Genomic DNA, 15,423 nt, shown 5'->3' with positions numbered 1-15,423 from the left:
GTCTTAATAAAGGACAGTAGAGCCTGGCCTTGCATGGGGAGGGGAACGACAGCTTCTCTATTCTGTGTGTCTGTCAGATTCTCTGCTCTTTCTGTGTCCTGTTTTGGGAGTCTGCTTATGAGGGGTTAAAATTGTCCTGGGTTACAGTAGGGAAGACAAGTACGTCCCATTCCCTTGCTACTGTGGACTGATAAGACGGTGTGCAGAGGAGGAGTCGCAGGGAATGGTATGCAGAGAGCACAAACTCACTCAAGCCCCTCACACCCCACAAGCACGCTGGCTTATTTATTCTCTCTGACTGATCTGACGTTTGTCTTGCTTGTCCACCCTCTGGACTGGATAGTAAGGGGAAACAAACGCACTGGATTTTCGTCTAATCTGGTGTCATCTGATGCCGTTATGTAACCGGTCCATTTGTATAAATGCTCAATCTGTCTTGGCGAAAATGATGAGTCTCTTGGATTGCCACCCCACCTCCCTACTCTTGTCTAAGATGGGGAAGGGGCATATATGGCTTTTGAGTCCCCATGGTGATGTGGGAAGGGGGCCTATGACATTGTATGTTGACTGCAGTGTCCTCGGTGGTTTCTGAGGGAAGGCTCACTCTTGTCCCCAGGTCCTGCTGGCGATGCTGCCCTGCTCACCCATGTGTGAGGCTGGCGTAACTTGCATTCTTGTCTCTCCCATCTTGATCAGGACCTCAGCCCACCTGTGCTGGCATCTGCAGACCTTTGTGAGTCTGGGCCTCATGCTCTCCCCGACCCCTGACCAGTGCTGTCCACTCCACAGCCTCCACAGCCTCAGCCCTAGCTCCTATCTGGCTTATGCTTGCTTCATGGTAGCACCGCTGGGTTTTGAATCAGCCACTTCCACATTCCCCTCTCAGAGAATGTAGAGCGCTGAGGTCTCCCAAAACAGCAGGAACCAAGATCAGCTCTACAAAGTGAAATTCCTCAACTCCAGACATCCCTCTGCCCAAAGAGACTTCTGGGCCATTCTGCAAAACGAGCTCCAAATTTGCATGAGGTAAAACCCTCTTTTACTCGAAGCGTCTCTCCACTCCCTTGTCACACCTTCCTCCTCTGAGATGTCTGACTCTGTCGCTGCCTCTGGGGACCTCCTACCCCCTGTGACCAGAACAGGACACTTTCTTTGGCTTGTCTTTCATGTTCACCTCAGACTTGCCCTATTATATCCAGGTCAAGAAGGTCACAGTTGGGAATTTGTACTTGGTTCAGAACAACAGCAGAATATGTTTCCAAGGGCCTGAGCCATGGAGCTTGGATTCAGAAAAATGTGTCCAGAGCCAGGAAAGGACGCCTAGGGAAAAAGCAGTAAGCCAAAGGTTTACTGCTTCTTACTTTTAAGAAGAAGGGGAGATTTTTCCCTCTTGTTTCTCTCTCTCTCTCTCTTTTTTTTTTTTTTTTTTTTTGAGACACCCTTTCATTCCGTCACCAAGGCTGGACTATAGTGGCACGATCGTAGCTCATTGCAGCCTCAAAATCCTGGTTTCAAGAGATCCTCCCACCTCAGCCACCCCAAAATACAGATTAGGGACAAAAGCCCTATTGAAGCGAGTTGAGGAGGCCGTGGCCTCAGAACTCCAGGCAGTTTTTGTTGAAGGGCAGCACATTCTGTGCCAGCAGCTGCTGAAGGACATGTGGGGAGAGGGTGGGTTTTTCCTCCTTTGCTTGTGGAATGCTCCAACGTAGAGGGGGCAGTTGATGACTTTGAAGAGAGGAGGGATCATTGCAGGAGCAAAGCCCCTGAGAAGGTGGGAGGTATGGGATCCTGAGCTGAGGTGAGGAGCTGGCTTCAGTTAGGAGCACTGTATGCAGAAGGGCGGCAGAGAATGCCAGGGCAGGCACGGGTAGACCGGGCTTGGGAAGCTCTAAGAGTTCCCAGTGGATTGCTACTGTCTTCTCGATGAATCCTTAGGGTAGGCCACTGAAATGGAAGAGGGTTCCTAGCATACTTGGGGAGTATGTTAGCAATGGATATAGGATGACAGTGAAAGTGAGAAGCAATCTCTCTTGGTCATGGAGAAAGACTTGCTAAGGTTTTTCTCAGCAGCGCTCAGTTGCTCAGACAGGCATGGGGCCCGTGCATTCCTACACATCGTAGAGGGGTGCGGTCTTTCTTGAGGCCCAGGGCATGACCGCTGGCAGAAGAGACTTAGGTGGGCAGGAGGAGACCCCTGAGGACATAGGGGTTCTGGCGGTGGCCTGGTCAGCCCCGGCGGGGGGGGGGGGGGGGGGGGCGGGGGTCGCCAGAGAGGATTTATAGAGTAAGGAATGCGGGGGTATAGGGGGTGTGTCACGTGAGAAGTGTGTGCAAAGGCTGGCCTGGGCACTTTGGGAGGCCGATGCGTGGGGTCACAAGGTTAGGAGTTCGACACCAGCCTGGCCAATATGGTGAAACCCCGCCTCTACTAAAGATACAAAAATTAGCTGGGCATGGTGGCGGGTGCCTGTAGTCCCAGCTATGCATGAGGCTGAGGCAAGAGAATCGCTTGAACCTGGGAGGCGGAGGTTGCAGTGAGCCGAGATCGCGCCACTGCACACCAGCCTGGGTGACAGAGCGAGACTCCGTCTCAAAGAAAAAAAAAGCCTGGCTTGGTAGAAGGAGAATGGCCTGGGGACTGACACGGGTCTCGAACGTGGAGCGGCCGGGGCAGTCGCGTCCCTCAGCCGTCAGCTCCCGACAGTAGGGAAGGAAACAGGAGCCGACCTCCCCGGGCGCCGAAGCGCAGGCCCAGAGCCCGTCAATCCTAGGCCAGCCCCGCCCTCCGGTTGCGTTTTTCCGGCGGCGCAGGAACTTTCTGCGCGGATGCTGTGGTTCCGAGGGCGGGACTCGTGGGTGTGTCTGGCGCCGCAGGAACTTGCTGCACAGTTGCTATGGTTGCGAGGGCGGGACTAGGGGAGGGTTTTGTGCAGGGGTGAGTCCCTCTTCCTTGTTCGCCGGAGTCATTGCGGCCCGTTCCAGTCCGTTCTCTGTTAGTCGTTCTCCTTTCCTACCCCAGTGGAGCTCTCCGGGCTTGGTGCCGAGAAGCAGCGGAGAAAATGGAATTTCCTTTGCGGTTGGTGGCGTTCGGTTTCTGTGGCCGGCAGGTGGCAATGTTGCGCCATGGAGCTGCCCTGTTCGCCTTCCCCCCCGCCCTTCGCGAGTGAAAAAACGCTGCCCATCCTTTTCCGAGGGAAGAGGCTTTTTCTTTTTTTTTTTTCTCCTTCCCTGGCGTGTGAACCGGCTGGTCCTGGAGCCTGAGTTGCCGCCTTCTGGGGGTTCCCTCGCTGAAACTCAGCACTGGTGGACAAAGCCTTTTTGCTTTTCAAATCGGCCTGTCTCCCGCGGACCTGCGGGCGTCCCTTCGTAACTCTTATTCTGCTGCTCTGAATGGTCTTTCCCCCACGTCGTCCTGGAATCCGTGGGCCTTCATCATTGTATTCTTTCATTAGGTAGGGCGTTCAGCCTTGCTGGAGAACATGCGAGGCGAGATAACGCAGAATAAAGAAAACAAATCTTAGCCACTGTCCTATCACTCAGCGGTGGCCATCCATTATGCTTTGTGAAATTTCTTCCTTAGAGGGTTTTTCATCCATAAAGGTGCATTTTCCACATACTGACATTCCTACTTGCGTCACGACTTCAACATCCTTATTTTAAAACTCGGTTTCACATTTTTGAAAAATGGTTTTTGTGATTTTCGTCGTTTTGATTGAAATAATGCAAACGTTTTCTGGAATGTTCAGTGTTCCTGTAAAACTCCAGTGCACAATTCATTAACTCGTGATCCAAAGACAGCTGTCACCATGTTCTTTTATGAGGGCAGGAGCTGTGGTCTGTGTGTGTGTGTTTCAGTCTTTTGTCCTCAGTACCTGCAAGGGCACTTAGAATTTACTGGGTGCCTAATAAACATTGTGAAATAAAATACTTATATTTCCCGTCATTTTTCTTTATACGTGTAGAAACAATCTTTTCATAGCACTGAGAGATAAAATATAGTGAAGAAAACTATCCACAGTTCCATCAACATGCCATCATCACTAATCATATTTTTTTATTTCCTTAGCGGGTTTTCATCTATAAAGGTACATTTTAAACATACTGAGATTGATGTTTGCATCATTTATTTCAAAAATTTTTAAACTATTCTATTTAGCATTAAGGTGTCCCACAAATTATTTCAAAAAGACTTGAAAATTTTTTATTCATGTCTTTTGCTAATACAATATGTAGTATAGAAGAGCAAAAAAAAATTTTAACAATTAAGCTGGACAACAGAAATAACCCCTGAATCCCTATTTCAAAGGTTAATATCGGAAAGTGATCATTATAAGGACAGGAACTATATTTGTTTTGCTTTGTTTTTGCTCACCAATGTATTTTCAGCACATTACCAGAACAGTGCCTAGCTTTGTCTTGTCAATATAGACATTTGTTGAATACAAATACAAGTGCCTAATTTCTTCCAGGTGATTTTTTAAAAAAAAATAGGCCAGGCGTCGTGGCTCAGGCCTGTAATCCCAGCACTTTGGGAGGCCAAGGCAGGAGGATTGCTTGATCCCAGGATCAAGTTGGAGGCCAGCCTGGGCAACATAGTGAGATCCTATCTCTACAAAACATAAACAATAAAATTGGCAGGCTGTGGTGGTGTGTACCTATAGTCCCAGCTTTTGGGAGCTACAGGGAGCTGAAGTGGGAGGGTCCCCTGAGCCCAGGAGGTCAAGGCTGCAGTGAGCCTTGATTGCACCACTGTACTCCAACCTGGGCGACAGAACAGTGACCTTGTCTCAAAAAAAAAAAAAGTATCATTTCAGAATACTTAGATCCTACTCTTTGAACAATTTCCTACATGGTTTTTTCTTTCCATTTTGCACTATTTCTGTGAGCAGTGACTGCCATGATTTTTAAAAAATGTTTTGCTGGCTCTTTTACACACTTCCCCAGTGTGTCTTTTATTCTTATACTGGGGGCAGGAAAGCATTCTGCAAGCCAGTGTGTAATATAGAGTCTGACAGACCGGGGACAACTGACTCCACCTCTGTGTGCCTGTTTCCACAAGTGTAGATTAAGGGTGGTAACAGCATCTGCTTCAGGGTGTGGTGGTCATCATAAACAGCCCAACAGGTTCTTGGTTTGGGTCCTGGCAGTTGTAGATGTCATACTACTGTTGTTGTGTCCAATATTTTCTATTACGTGTGTAGTAGGTACAGATTTTTTTTTTCTTTTTTTTTCGAGACGGAGTCTCACTCTGTCTCCCAGGCTGGAGTGCAGTGGCACGATCTCGGCTCACTGCACCTCTGCCTCCCAGGTTCAAGCGATTCTTGTGCCTTACCCTCCTGAGTAGCTGGGATTACAGGCGTGGGCCACCACGCCTGGCTGATTTTTGTCTTTTTAGTAGAGACAGGGTTTCACAACGTTGGCCAGGCTGGTCTTGAACTCCTGGCATCAAACGATCCACCTGCCTCAACCTCCTGAAGTGTTAGGATTACAGGCATGAGCCACGGCGCCCAACCAGATTTTTAAGTCAGATTTTTTTTAGAGCGCATGTAGTAAAATCTAGTCTTGAAATTTAGTTATAGCTGCTATGTGTTCTTTCATTTCCCATTTTTGCCTTCTGGTAGAAAATGCACTCTACTAATCACTAGGGAAATTCATGCAAGGAAATGTGTAGGAGGAAAGCATATTGATACATTCCTCAAAGATATTCCCTCCATAAAATGTAAAGAATATTTTTGTACATATATATTTTTCACTATCTCTGATTATTATTATTTATGGAGTTTTGCTCTTGTTGCCCAGGCTGGAGTGCAATGGCGCAATCTTGGCTCACCACAACCTCTGCCTCCTGGGTTCAAGCAATTCTCCTGCCTCAGCCTCCCGAGTACCTGGGATTACAGGCGCCCACCATCACGCCCAGCTAATTTTTGTATTTTTAGTAGAGACAGGATTTTACTATGTTGGCCAGGCTGGTCTCGAATTCCTGACCTCAGGTGATCCACCTGCCTCGGCCTCCCAAAATGCTGGGATTACAGGCGTGAGCCACTGCACCTGGCCACCCTGAGTTCCTTGACCTACATCATTTAGCACACCTTTTAGTAAGACCAGATCCCTGAGCCTGGTTTGACAAGGCCACCATAAATGAGGATTTAGGTAATGCTCCTAGAAATAACACCTGCTCTGCATATGCAAAAGCCCCAGAAATAGGACAGTGTCTTTTAAAGGCTATCCCTGAAGTTAACCCCCTTACAATTACTAGAGAACAATCCAATCCTGTTGACAAAGGTAGGATGAATCTGTCTCTAACTATAGAGACCAATTAGATACTACCATCAGGAATGCTAGAGGTTGGGCATTAATGCTGATACAAGGGAGTTCACCTTTTTTGTTAATGGCCCTAAGCCTGAAATATCAGCCGCTGTTCAGAAGCAGAAAATAGGTGGGCAGGTCATACCCATCCACGAGTTACAACACTTAGCTCAGTATTTTGAAGAAAGTATGATAAATGAGGAGAAAACTGCACGCACAGTCTTATGGCCCTCAACTTCACCTAAGGGAAACACAAGGGCCTCTACAAATACAACACAGCTAGACAAGCATGTGTGCCGATATTGTGGTTTATAATTTTGGTATTCTACGGAAACAACAGGGTTTCCTACCTGCTGCTGGTACTTATATTAAACATGGTGAGCAAGGTCGAGCTTTACTAGAAACCTTGCTCCAGGAATTGGCTGTAAGTGTAGTCAAAGCTCCTACTAGGAAATAAACCTGTGAAACAAAAGGAAGGTGCTTGACTGGTATGCTAAACAATTCGCTCTCATTCATATTCAGCAAACTAATGACGGTTTGGTTCCTCCAGACCACTTATTTATTTATTATAATTTAAGTTCTGGGTTATATGTGCAGAACGTGCAGGTTTGTTACATTGGTATACACATGCCATGGTGGTTTGCTGCACCCATGAACTCATCACCTACATTAGGTATTTCTCCTAAAGTTATCCCTCCTCTATCCCCCCACCCCCCACAGGCCCTGGTGTGTGATGTTCCCCTCCCTGTGTCCATGTGTTCTCATTCTTCAGCTCCCACTTATGAGTGAGAATATGCGGTGTTTGGTTTTCTGATCTTGTGATAGTTTGCTGAGAATGATGGTTTCCAGCTTCATCCATGTCCCTGCAAAGGACACAAACTCATCCTTTTGATGGCTGCATAGTATTCCATGGTGTATATGAGCCACGTTTTCTTAATCAAGACTATCATTGATGGACATTTGGGTTGTTCCAAGTCTTTGCTATTGTGTATAGTGCCGCAATAAACATGTGTGCACGTGTCTTTATAGTAGAATGATTTATAATCCTTCAGGTATATGCCCAGTAATGGGATTGCTGGGTCAAATGGTATTTCTAGCTCTAGATCCTTGAAGAATCGCCACACTGTCTTCCACAATGGTTGAACTAATTTACACTCCCACCAACAGTGTAAAAGCGTTCCTGTTTCTCCACATCCTCTCCAGCATCTGTTGTTTCCTGACTTTTTAATGATCGCTATTCTAACTGGTGTGAGATGGTATCCTCATTGTGGTTTTGATTTGCATTTCTCTAATGACCAGTGATGAGGAGCATTTTTTCATGTCTGTTGGCTGCATAAATGTCTTCTTTTGAGAAGTATCAGCTCATACCCTTTGCCCATTTTTTTATGGGGTTATTTTTTTCTTGTAAATTTAAGTTCTTTGTAGATTCTGGATATTAGCCCTTTGTCAGATGGGTAGATTGCAGAAATTTTGTCCCATTCTGTAGGTTGCCTGTTCACTCTGATGGTGGTTTCTTTTGCTGTGCAGAAGCTCTTTAGTTTAATTAGATCCCATTTGTCAATTTTGGCTTCTGTTGCCATTGCTTTTGATGTTTTAGACATGAAGTCTTTGCCCATGCCTACATCCTAAATGGTATTGCCCAGATTTTCTTCTAGGATTTTTATGGTCCTAGGTCTTACGTTCAAGTCTTTGATCTATCTTGTGTTAATTTTTGTATAAGGTGTAAGGAAGGGGTCCAGTTTCAGTTTTCTGCATATGGCTAGCCAGTTTTCCCAACATCATTTATTAAACAGGGAATGTTTTCCCTATTGCTTGTGCGTGTCAGGTTTGTCAAAGATCAGAGGTGGTAGATGTGTGGTATTATTTCTGAGGCCTCCGTTCTGTTCCATTGGTCTATATCTCTGTTCTGGTATCAGTACCATGCTGTTTTGGTTACTGTAGCCTTGTAGTAAAGTTTCAAGTCAGGTAGCGTGATGCCTCCAGCTTTGTTCTTCTTGCCCAGGATTGTCTTGGCTATGCGGGCTCTGTTTTGATTCCATATGAAGTTGAAAGTAGTTTTTTTCCAATTCTGTGAAGAAAGTCAGTGGTAGCTTGATGAGGATAGCACTGAATCTATAAATTACTTTGGGCCGTAAGGCCATTTTCATGATATTGATTCTTCCTATCCATGAGCATGGAATGTTTTTCCATTTGTGTCCTCTCTTATTTCCTTCAGCAGTGGTTTGTAGTTCTCCTTGAAGAGCCTCCAGACCACTTTTATGAAACCTTGGGAAAACTGCAGTCACAAGCATTTGATTCTATAAAAGAGATAAGGGAGAATGGCAGTACCTCAAAAAATTAAACATAGAATTACCATATAATCCAGCAATCCCACTTCTTGGTATATACCCAAAAGAACTGCAGTCAGGGACATGACCAGATATTTGTACACCCATTTTCATAGCAGCATTATTCTCAATAGCCAAAATGTGGAAGCAACCCAAGTGTCCATTAACAGATGAACAGATACACAAAATGTGGTATATAAATACAGTGGAGTATTATTCAGCCTTAAAAAAGGAATGGCATTCTGACACATGCTACAACATTAAAAAACCTTGAAGACATACTAAGTGAAATAAGACAGTCATAAAGACAAACATTATATAATTTCACTTATATGAGGTATTTATAGTAGTCATATTCATAGAGACAGGGAGTAGAATGGTAGTTGCCAGGGGCTGGAAGGAGAGGGGAATATGGAGCTATGGTTCAGTGGGGACACAGTTTCAGTTTTGCAAGATGAAAAGAGTTCTGGAGATGGATGGTGGTGGTGCCTGCAGAACAATATGAATGTATTCAATGGAACTGAACTGTATACTTAAAAATGGTTAAAACAGTAAATTTTATGTTATGTATATTTTACCACAGTAAAATAAGATATTGGAAGAAACCCAATGTTCCCTCCTATCAGATGGGCAATGGAGATACCAAGACTGTTTGGCCTCTCCAGTCTGAATTGGAGCTTGATGAAAAATGTGTAGGCTATGATCCATCACAGTAAACAAACTTGAAAACTACTCTGGGCCAACACTGGTGGGGAATTTTATTTGAGTAGCAGATGATGTCCCCAGGGTATGTTCCACCTGCAACACTTTATAATCCTGGACAAACTGTAAATGTAGGACATGGACAGGAACCACAGCTCGAGGGACCTTTTGAAGATTTACAGATGGACTTTATACAACTCCCTGCATCACAACACATTTAATTTCCTTAATTCCCTTGCTCTAAGGCAACAGCTCTTACTATGACTTTTAAGAACATTAGAATTTGTACTTCCTATCTGGGGAATCTCTACTTACTCATTTTACTGAAATTATAATTAAGAAACTTTGGAAGGTGTTTCCTGTTAGCCAAAAATTATACTATCGCTACCAACTTGTATCCTCACTCTGCTATTTGTTTCCTCTCCTTGTTCTCCCCATTTCCTGCTCCCTTTCTCCTCTGCCCTTACTCAATACCTCAAATCTTTCTCATTTTCTTGCTCAGGCTTATGAAGTTAATGTCACCTATTGGCTCTGCTCACCTTTTCCTGTCAATTGTATTTTACAACTCCTCCATTTCCTACCCTGGAAGAAATCTCTCCACCAGTACGGCTGCCATTTGAGGCACATTCCCATACAAACTGGACCTCTGACAACTCTCCAAAATGAACACACCCTACCCAGGATACGCACCAAAGGAGATGAACTTGTTTTTATCCAAAGGAAGTGTTTGTTTGTAATCATAAATTTGTGAGCCTAAGCTACTGCAAAGGAAACCGGCCAGGTTATTAGCCCAAATGAAGGCAGTGGGTATCTTGGGTTTAGCCCCAACACCAGCCGCACCTAGGAAAGTTACATGATAAATTGTGACAATTGTTTTTTTTCCCCCCCGGAGAATACCCAAGCGATTCATACTTTGTTGTGGGTTCACTGCCTTTTTTTTTTTTAACCAGCCAATTGGATAGTTGTGTTATCTTACCCATCTCTTTCTCCCTTTCTAATTAACATTTGGATAGAGTTTTGACAACTTATCACCTTTTTAGAAGTAGAGTAAAACTCTCACTCCTGGACAGAACAATCCATTGTCAGGAGTGAGAACATCCCTCTGCAAAACAGCCATTCTCTCCAGGAGATGAACAGGAACTGTCTGAAGAAGCTAAAAGACTTGGAATGGTTTTAGATGTGTTCGCCCCCAACAGAGACAGGTCTCAGGTTGCGGGCTTTTCTGGCAAACCAGCTCTGTGGGTTACTGAAGAAGCTCAACCCAATGCCCGAGTTTTCCATGCTCTCATTCATGAAGCCAACCAAGTCACCAGTGATGTCACGAAAAATATTAACACAATCACTCAAGAAATGCAAGAACTCCAGAGGCTGTTGTCCATCATCAACTGGCATTAGCCATCATCCGGGCAGATCTAGGAGATGGATGCGTTTGTGCAGTTGTCAATGACGACTGCTGTACATATATCCCCCAACACCTTTCTGATGTCTTTTTGATGAATTGCCACCTAGTCCTGATCTCTGGGACCTCTGGGTTATCATTGGGTGGCTGAGAATATGACCTTTTCCCTTGAATATTCCCAACAGGGATATAGTCCTGGGGATGCACTGCTTTTCCAAGATATAGTGATAATTTGTCTTTTTATTCTCATAGGAATACTCCTCATGAAGTCTATCCAATCACATCTAGTTAAGACCAGCAGCACTCTCCCATCAAATGGATGATCTATGCTACGACTAAGGAACAGAAGACCAAATAACAAACTGCTCCTCAGATCCATTATGGAGGCCTTCTTGGCTCAATTCCTGAATATGATATATCCTTATAATTTTGTTTTCTCTCCAAAAAAGAATATGCTGGCAATGAAAGGAGTTCATCTTGTCTAAGAGGAGGGACTGGAAAAATTATTTATTTTGAGATAGGGTCTCACTCTGTTGCCCAGGCTGGAGTGCAGTGGTGCAATCTCGGCTCACTGCAACCTCTGCCTCCTGGGTTCAAGCAATTCTCGTGCCTCAGCCTCCAGAGTAGCTGGGACTACAGGCACGTGCCACCATGCCTGGCCAACTTTTGTATTTTTAGTAGATATGGGGTTTCACCATGTTGGCCCAGCTGGTCTCGAACTCCTGACCTCAAGTGATCCTCCCACCTTGGCCTCCCAAAGTGCTGGGATTTGTTTTTAATTTTTAAAAATTAGCCAGGTATGGCCAGGCGCAGTGGCTCTTGCCTGTAATCCCAGCACTTTGGGAGGCTGAGGCAGGTGGATCACAAGGTTAGGAGATCGAGACTATCCTGGCCAATATGGTGAAAACCTGTCTCTACTAAAAATACGAAAAAATGAGCTGGGTGTGGTGGCACGCACCTGTAATCCTAGCTACTCGGGAGGCTGACGGAGTAGAATCCCTTGAACCCGGGAGGCGGAGATTGCAGTGAGCCGAGATCGTGTCACTGCACTGCAGCCTGCTGACAGAGTGAGACTCCATCTCAAAAAAAAAAAAAAAGCCAGGTATGATTCCAGCTACTTGGGAGGCTGAGGTGGGAGGATCTCTTGAGCTCAGGAGGTCGAGGCTGCAGTGAACCATTACTGCACCACTGCACTCCAGCCTGGGTGATAGAGACCCTGTATCCAAAAAAAAAAAAAAAAAAAAAAAAGGCCAGGTGCAGTGGCTCATGTCCCCCATCTCTACTAAAATACAAAAGATTAGCTGGGCGTGGTAGCGTGCGCCTGTACCCAGTACTCGGGAGGTTGAGGCAGGAGAAATGCTTGAACCCAGGAGGCGGAGGTTGCAGTAAGCTGAGATCGCCCCACTGCACTCCAGCCTGGATGACGGAGTAAGACTCCGTCAAAAAAAAAAAAAAAAAAAAAAATGAGGAAATCTGTCCCTTGAGTCATCATAGGGTTCACATTATACAAACATCTTTAGCATCACACACCTGAGCACTGATGTCTCTTTAAGTAGCAGTTTTCTCATCTGTTAAACAGGAATAATTATAGTAACCAATAACAAACTCCAAAGGTTTCTATGATCAATGAGACTAATAGTACATGTAAAGGACTCAGTATAGTACCCAACACATAGTATATGCTCAATAAATCTTATCCACATGATTTGAAATAGATAAGAATACAGTCTCTGGAATCATAATTTTAGGGAGAGTAAAGACTTTCTTTACATCTTTTTTTTCGAGACAAGGTCTCACTCTGTTGCCCAAGCTGGAGTGCCATGGTGTGATCACAGCTCACTGTAGCCTTAAACTACTGGGCTCAAGCAATCCTCCCACTTCAGCCCCCTGAGTAGCTGGAACCACATCTGGCTAATTTTAAAAAACTTTTTTGTAGAGACGGGGTCCCTACATCTTTAAAATACAAACGAAGGGTGTCTGTGCCAAAATAATACAACCTAAGATGCCACTGGGAAACAAATATAGGAAAAACTGTGTTTTGCTATTTGGAAAAGATATAGAAAAACTCACTAAATTGAAAAAAAGGACTCAAATTTCTATAGGGTTTGGTTTTCAGTGATGCTACAGTCTATGCTCTTATATGCCTATTATTGTTATTATTTTGAGACAGAGTGTCTGTCACCCAGGCTGGAGTGCAGTGGTGCGATCTTGGTTCACTGCAACCTCTGCCGCCCGAGTTCAAGCGATTCTCCTGCCTCAGCCTCCCAAGTAGCTGGGATTACAGGTGCCTGCCACGGCGCCTGGCTAATTATTTGTAGTTTTAGTTGAGACGGGGTTTCACCATCTTGGCCAGGCTGGTCTTGAACTCCTGACCATGTGATCCACCTGCCTCGGCCTCCCAAATTGCCAGGATTACAGGCGTGAGCCACCGTGCCCAGCCCTTATATAACTATTTAGTTAGGAAACAGGCTAATCTATTGAATGAGGCAGCAAAAATATATTAGCTTTAACAAAAGATAAAAGTTTATCTTCAAATAGTCTTTTGATTAAGCCAAGGGCCAGTAGAGTAACTTGACAGTGCTGGAGACCTAAGCAGAGCGATTGCTTGGTAGTGGCTGCTACTCCTATGGATGGCTGTACTTACTCATTTTCATAACTTCATTTCTGTCCAATCTTCCTTCCTTTCATGTGTGGGTGACTAAGCACAGAGGAAATCTTAGAAATCATGTAGACCAGTGGATTTCAGTTTTTGTTAAAAGCACGTTTCTTGAAAAAAAAATCCAATGCATAAGAGAAAAAAGAGGAGCTGTTGTGCTGGGAACAGGGGCACTCTCACCACACCCCTCCCTGGATGCTGCTGCAAGCCCAGAGAAGCAAAGTGACTCAGTCAAGTAGGTAAGGCTGGCAGGGCAGGAACTATTAATAGAAAGGAACTTCTCTTGAGGCCTGGCCCAAGGCCCTGCCTGAGGCCCTGTGAGAGGAAGTGAATATTAGTGAAGAACTTCTTGTCCAAATCAAACCGCAGCTTTATGGTAAAGAAGCTGTCTGCATAAATTAACTCCGATTATTTGTGTACAGTACTGTTTACAGTGAGCCCCCTCCCCCTTTTTGGAAAGAAGTATGTGATTTTTTTCAGTTATTTGAGGCATGCCTAAAGCAGCTTCACAAGTATTAGCTAGACATGGAGAAAGACCACTGCAGTCAGATGAGCCTTGGCTCACATATGGTGCTTCCAGTCAAGTGATGGTGGCCCTGACTCCAATCACATGTTGGGAATTAGGCCCCTAAGTTCATATTTAGTGCATTTTTCTTTATGCCCCCAGTACGTCATTACATGACTATATCAATGCAGCAAGCTAAACTGACTGTTGCTTCTTACCACTGGGCCAGATAACCTTAGCATGCCATCCAGAATCTCACTTCTATGAATTGACTTGATCTAGGGCAGTGTCCTGTGGAAGACAGCCAATATATTGAAAGCTGATTAAAACACAGAATAAAAGATCCGTTTCTATCAAGGCAATTCTAGGCTACAACTTAATTAAGCTTCAGTGAGATTATTATTTTTGGAGACGGAGTCTCACTCTTGCCCAGGCAGGAGTGCAGTGGTGTGATCTTGGCTCACTGCAACCTCCACCTCCTGGGTTCAAGCGATTCTCCTGCCTCAGCCTCCCGAGTAGCTGGGATTACAGTCGTGCACCTCCATGCCCAGCTAATTTTGTATTTTTAGTAGAGACGGGGTTTCAACATGTTAGTTAGGCTGGTCTCAAACTCCCGACCTCAGGTGATCTGCCCGCCTTGGCCTCCCAAAGTGCTGGGATTACAGGCGTGAGCCACTGCGCTGGATGGCTTCAGTGAGATTTGTATGGAATTAAGGAGAGTGTTTTACATGCAAAGCCCTGAATTCTTTCCTAAATATCATAAACAAGTAAAATTATCTTCTGTAAGTGAATTGACCTGACCAATGCAAGACAAACATTTAAGAAATGTTAACGACAAAGGCAAATGCTCACTACAAAATGTGAAACGAAAAAATCATGTAGAAAACCGGTGCTATATTATAATCCAGGGCTATGAAAAGATTAACTCTACATATATAAGGAAAATTGACTGGAAATGTAAATATCAGTTTAATTCACAATGTTTATTAGGCACCTAGTAAATTCTAAGTAGTTTTCCAGGTGCTGAGGACAAAAGACTGGAAAACACACATACCACAGCTCCTGACCTCATAACACAGTGACAGCTGTCTTTGGATAGAGTTAATGAATTGTGCACTCAAGTTTTACAGGAACTTTCAACGTTCCAGAAAACGTTTGCATTATTATTTCAATCAAAACCATGAAAGTTACAAAAAGAATTTTTCAAAAATGTGAAACCGAGTTTAAAAAGAAGGATGTTGAAGTCGTGACGGAATTAGGAATCTCAGTATGAGGAAAATGCACCTTTATGGATGAAAAACCTTCTTAAGGAAATATCACAAAGCATAATGAATGGTCACCGCTGCGTGATGGGACGGTGGCTAAGATTCGTTTTCTTTATTCTGCGTTATCTCGCCTCCCAGTGTTCTCCAGTGAGGCTGAACACAGTCCCTAATGAAAGAATACATTGATGGGCCAGGTGCGGTGGCTCACGCTTGTAATCCCAGCACTTTGGGAGGCTGAGGCGGGCGGATCACCTGAGGTC

The 15,423-nt window shown here is 44.7% G+C and overlaps 1 protein-coding gene across 2 annotated transcripts in view; it reads left to right on the top strand.

Moving 5' to 3' along the window:
* The window catches only part of FAM156B (family with sequence similarity 156 member B), a 38,684-nt gene extending 26,856 nt beyond the window's left edge, over positions 1-11,828 (top strand). For both annotated transcript variants that reach the window (XR_009214292.1, XR_009214290.1), the window contains one exon: positions 9,841-11,828. The gene's annotated coding sequence lies outside the window, so the exon portion shown is untranslated. The remainder of the gene's footprint in view (positions 1-9,840) is intronic.
* Positions 11,829-15,423: the final 3,595 nt, after the last annotated feature.

Source organism: Hylobates moloch, unplaced genomic scaffold (assembly GCF_009828535.3).
Source record: "Hylobates moloch isolate HMO894 unplaced genomic scaffold, HMol_V3 SCAFFOLD_7, whole genome shotgun sequence".
NCBI lineage: Eukaryota > Metazoa > Chordata > Mammalia > Primates > Hylobatidae > Hylobates > Hylobates moloch.
Note: the sequence above shows the minus strand (reverse complement) of the source record. Positions and strands in the feature narration are given on the sequence as shown.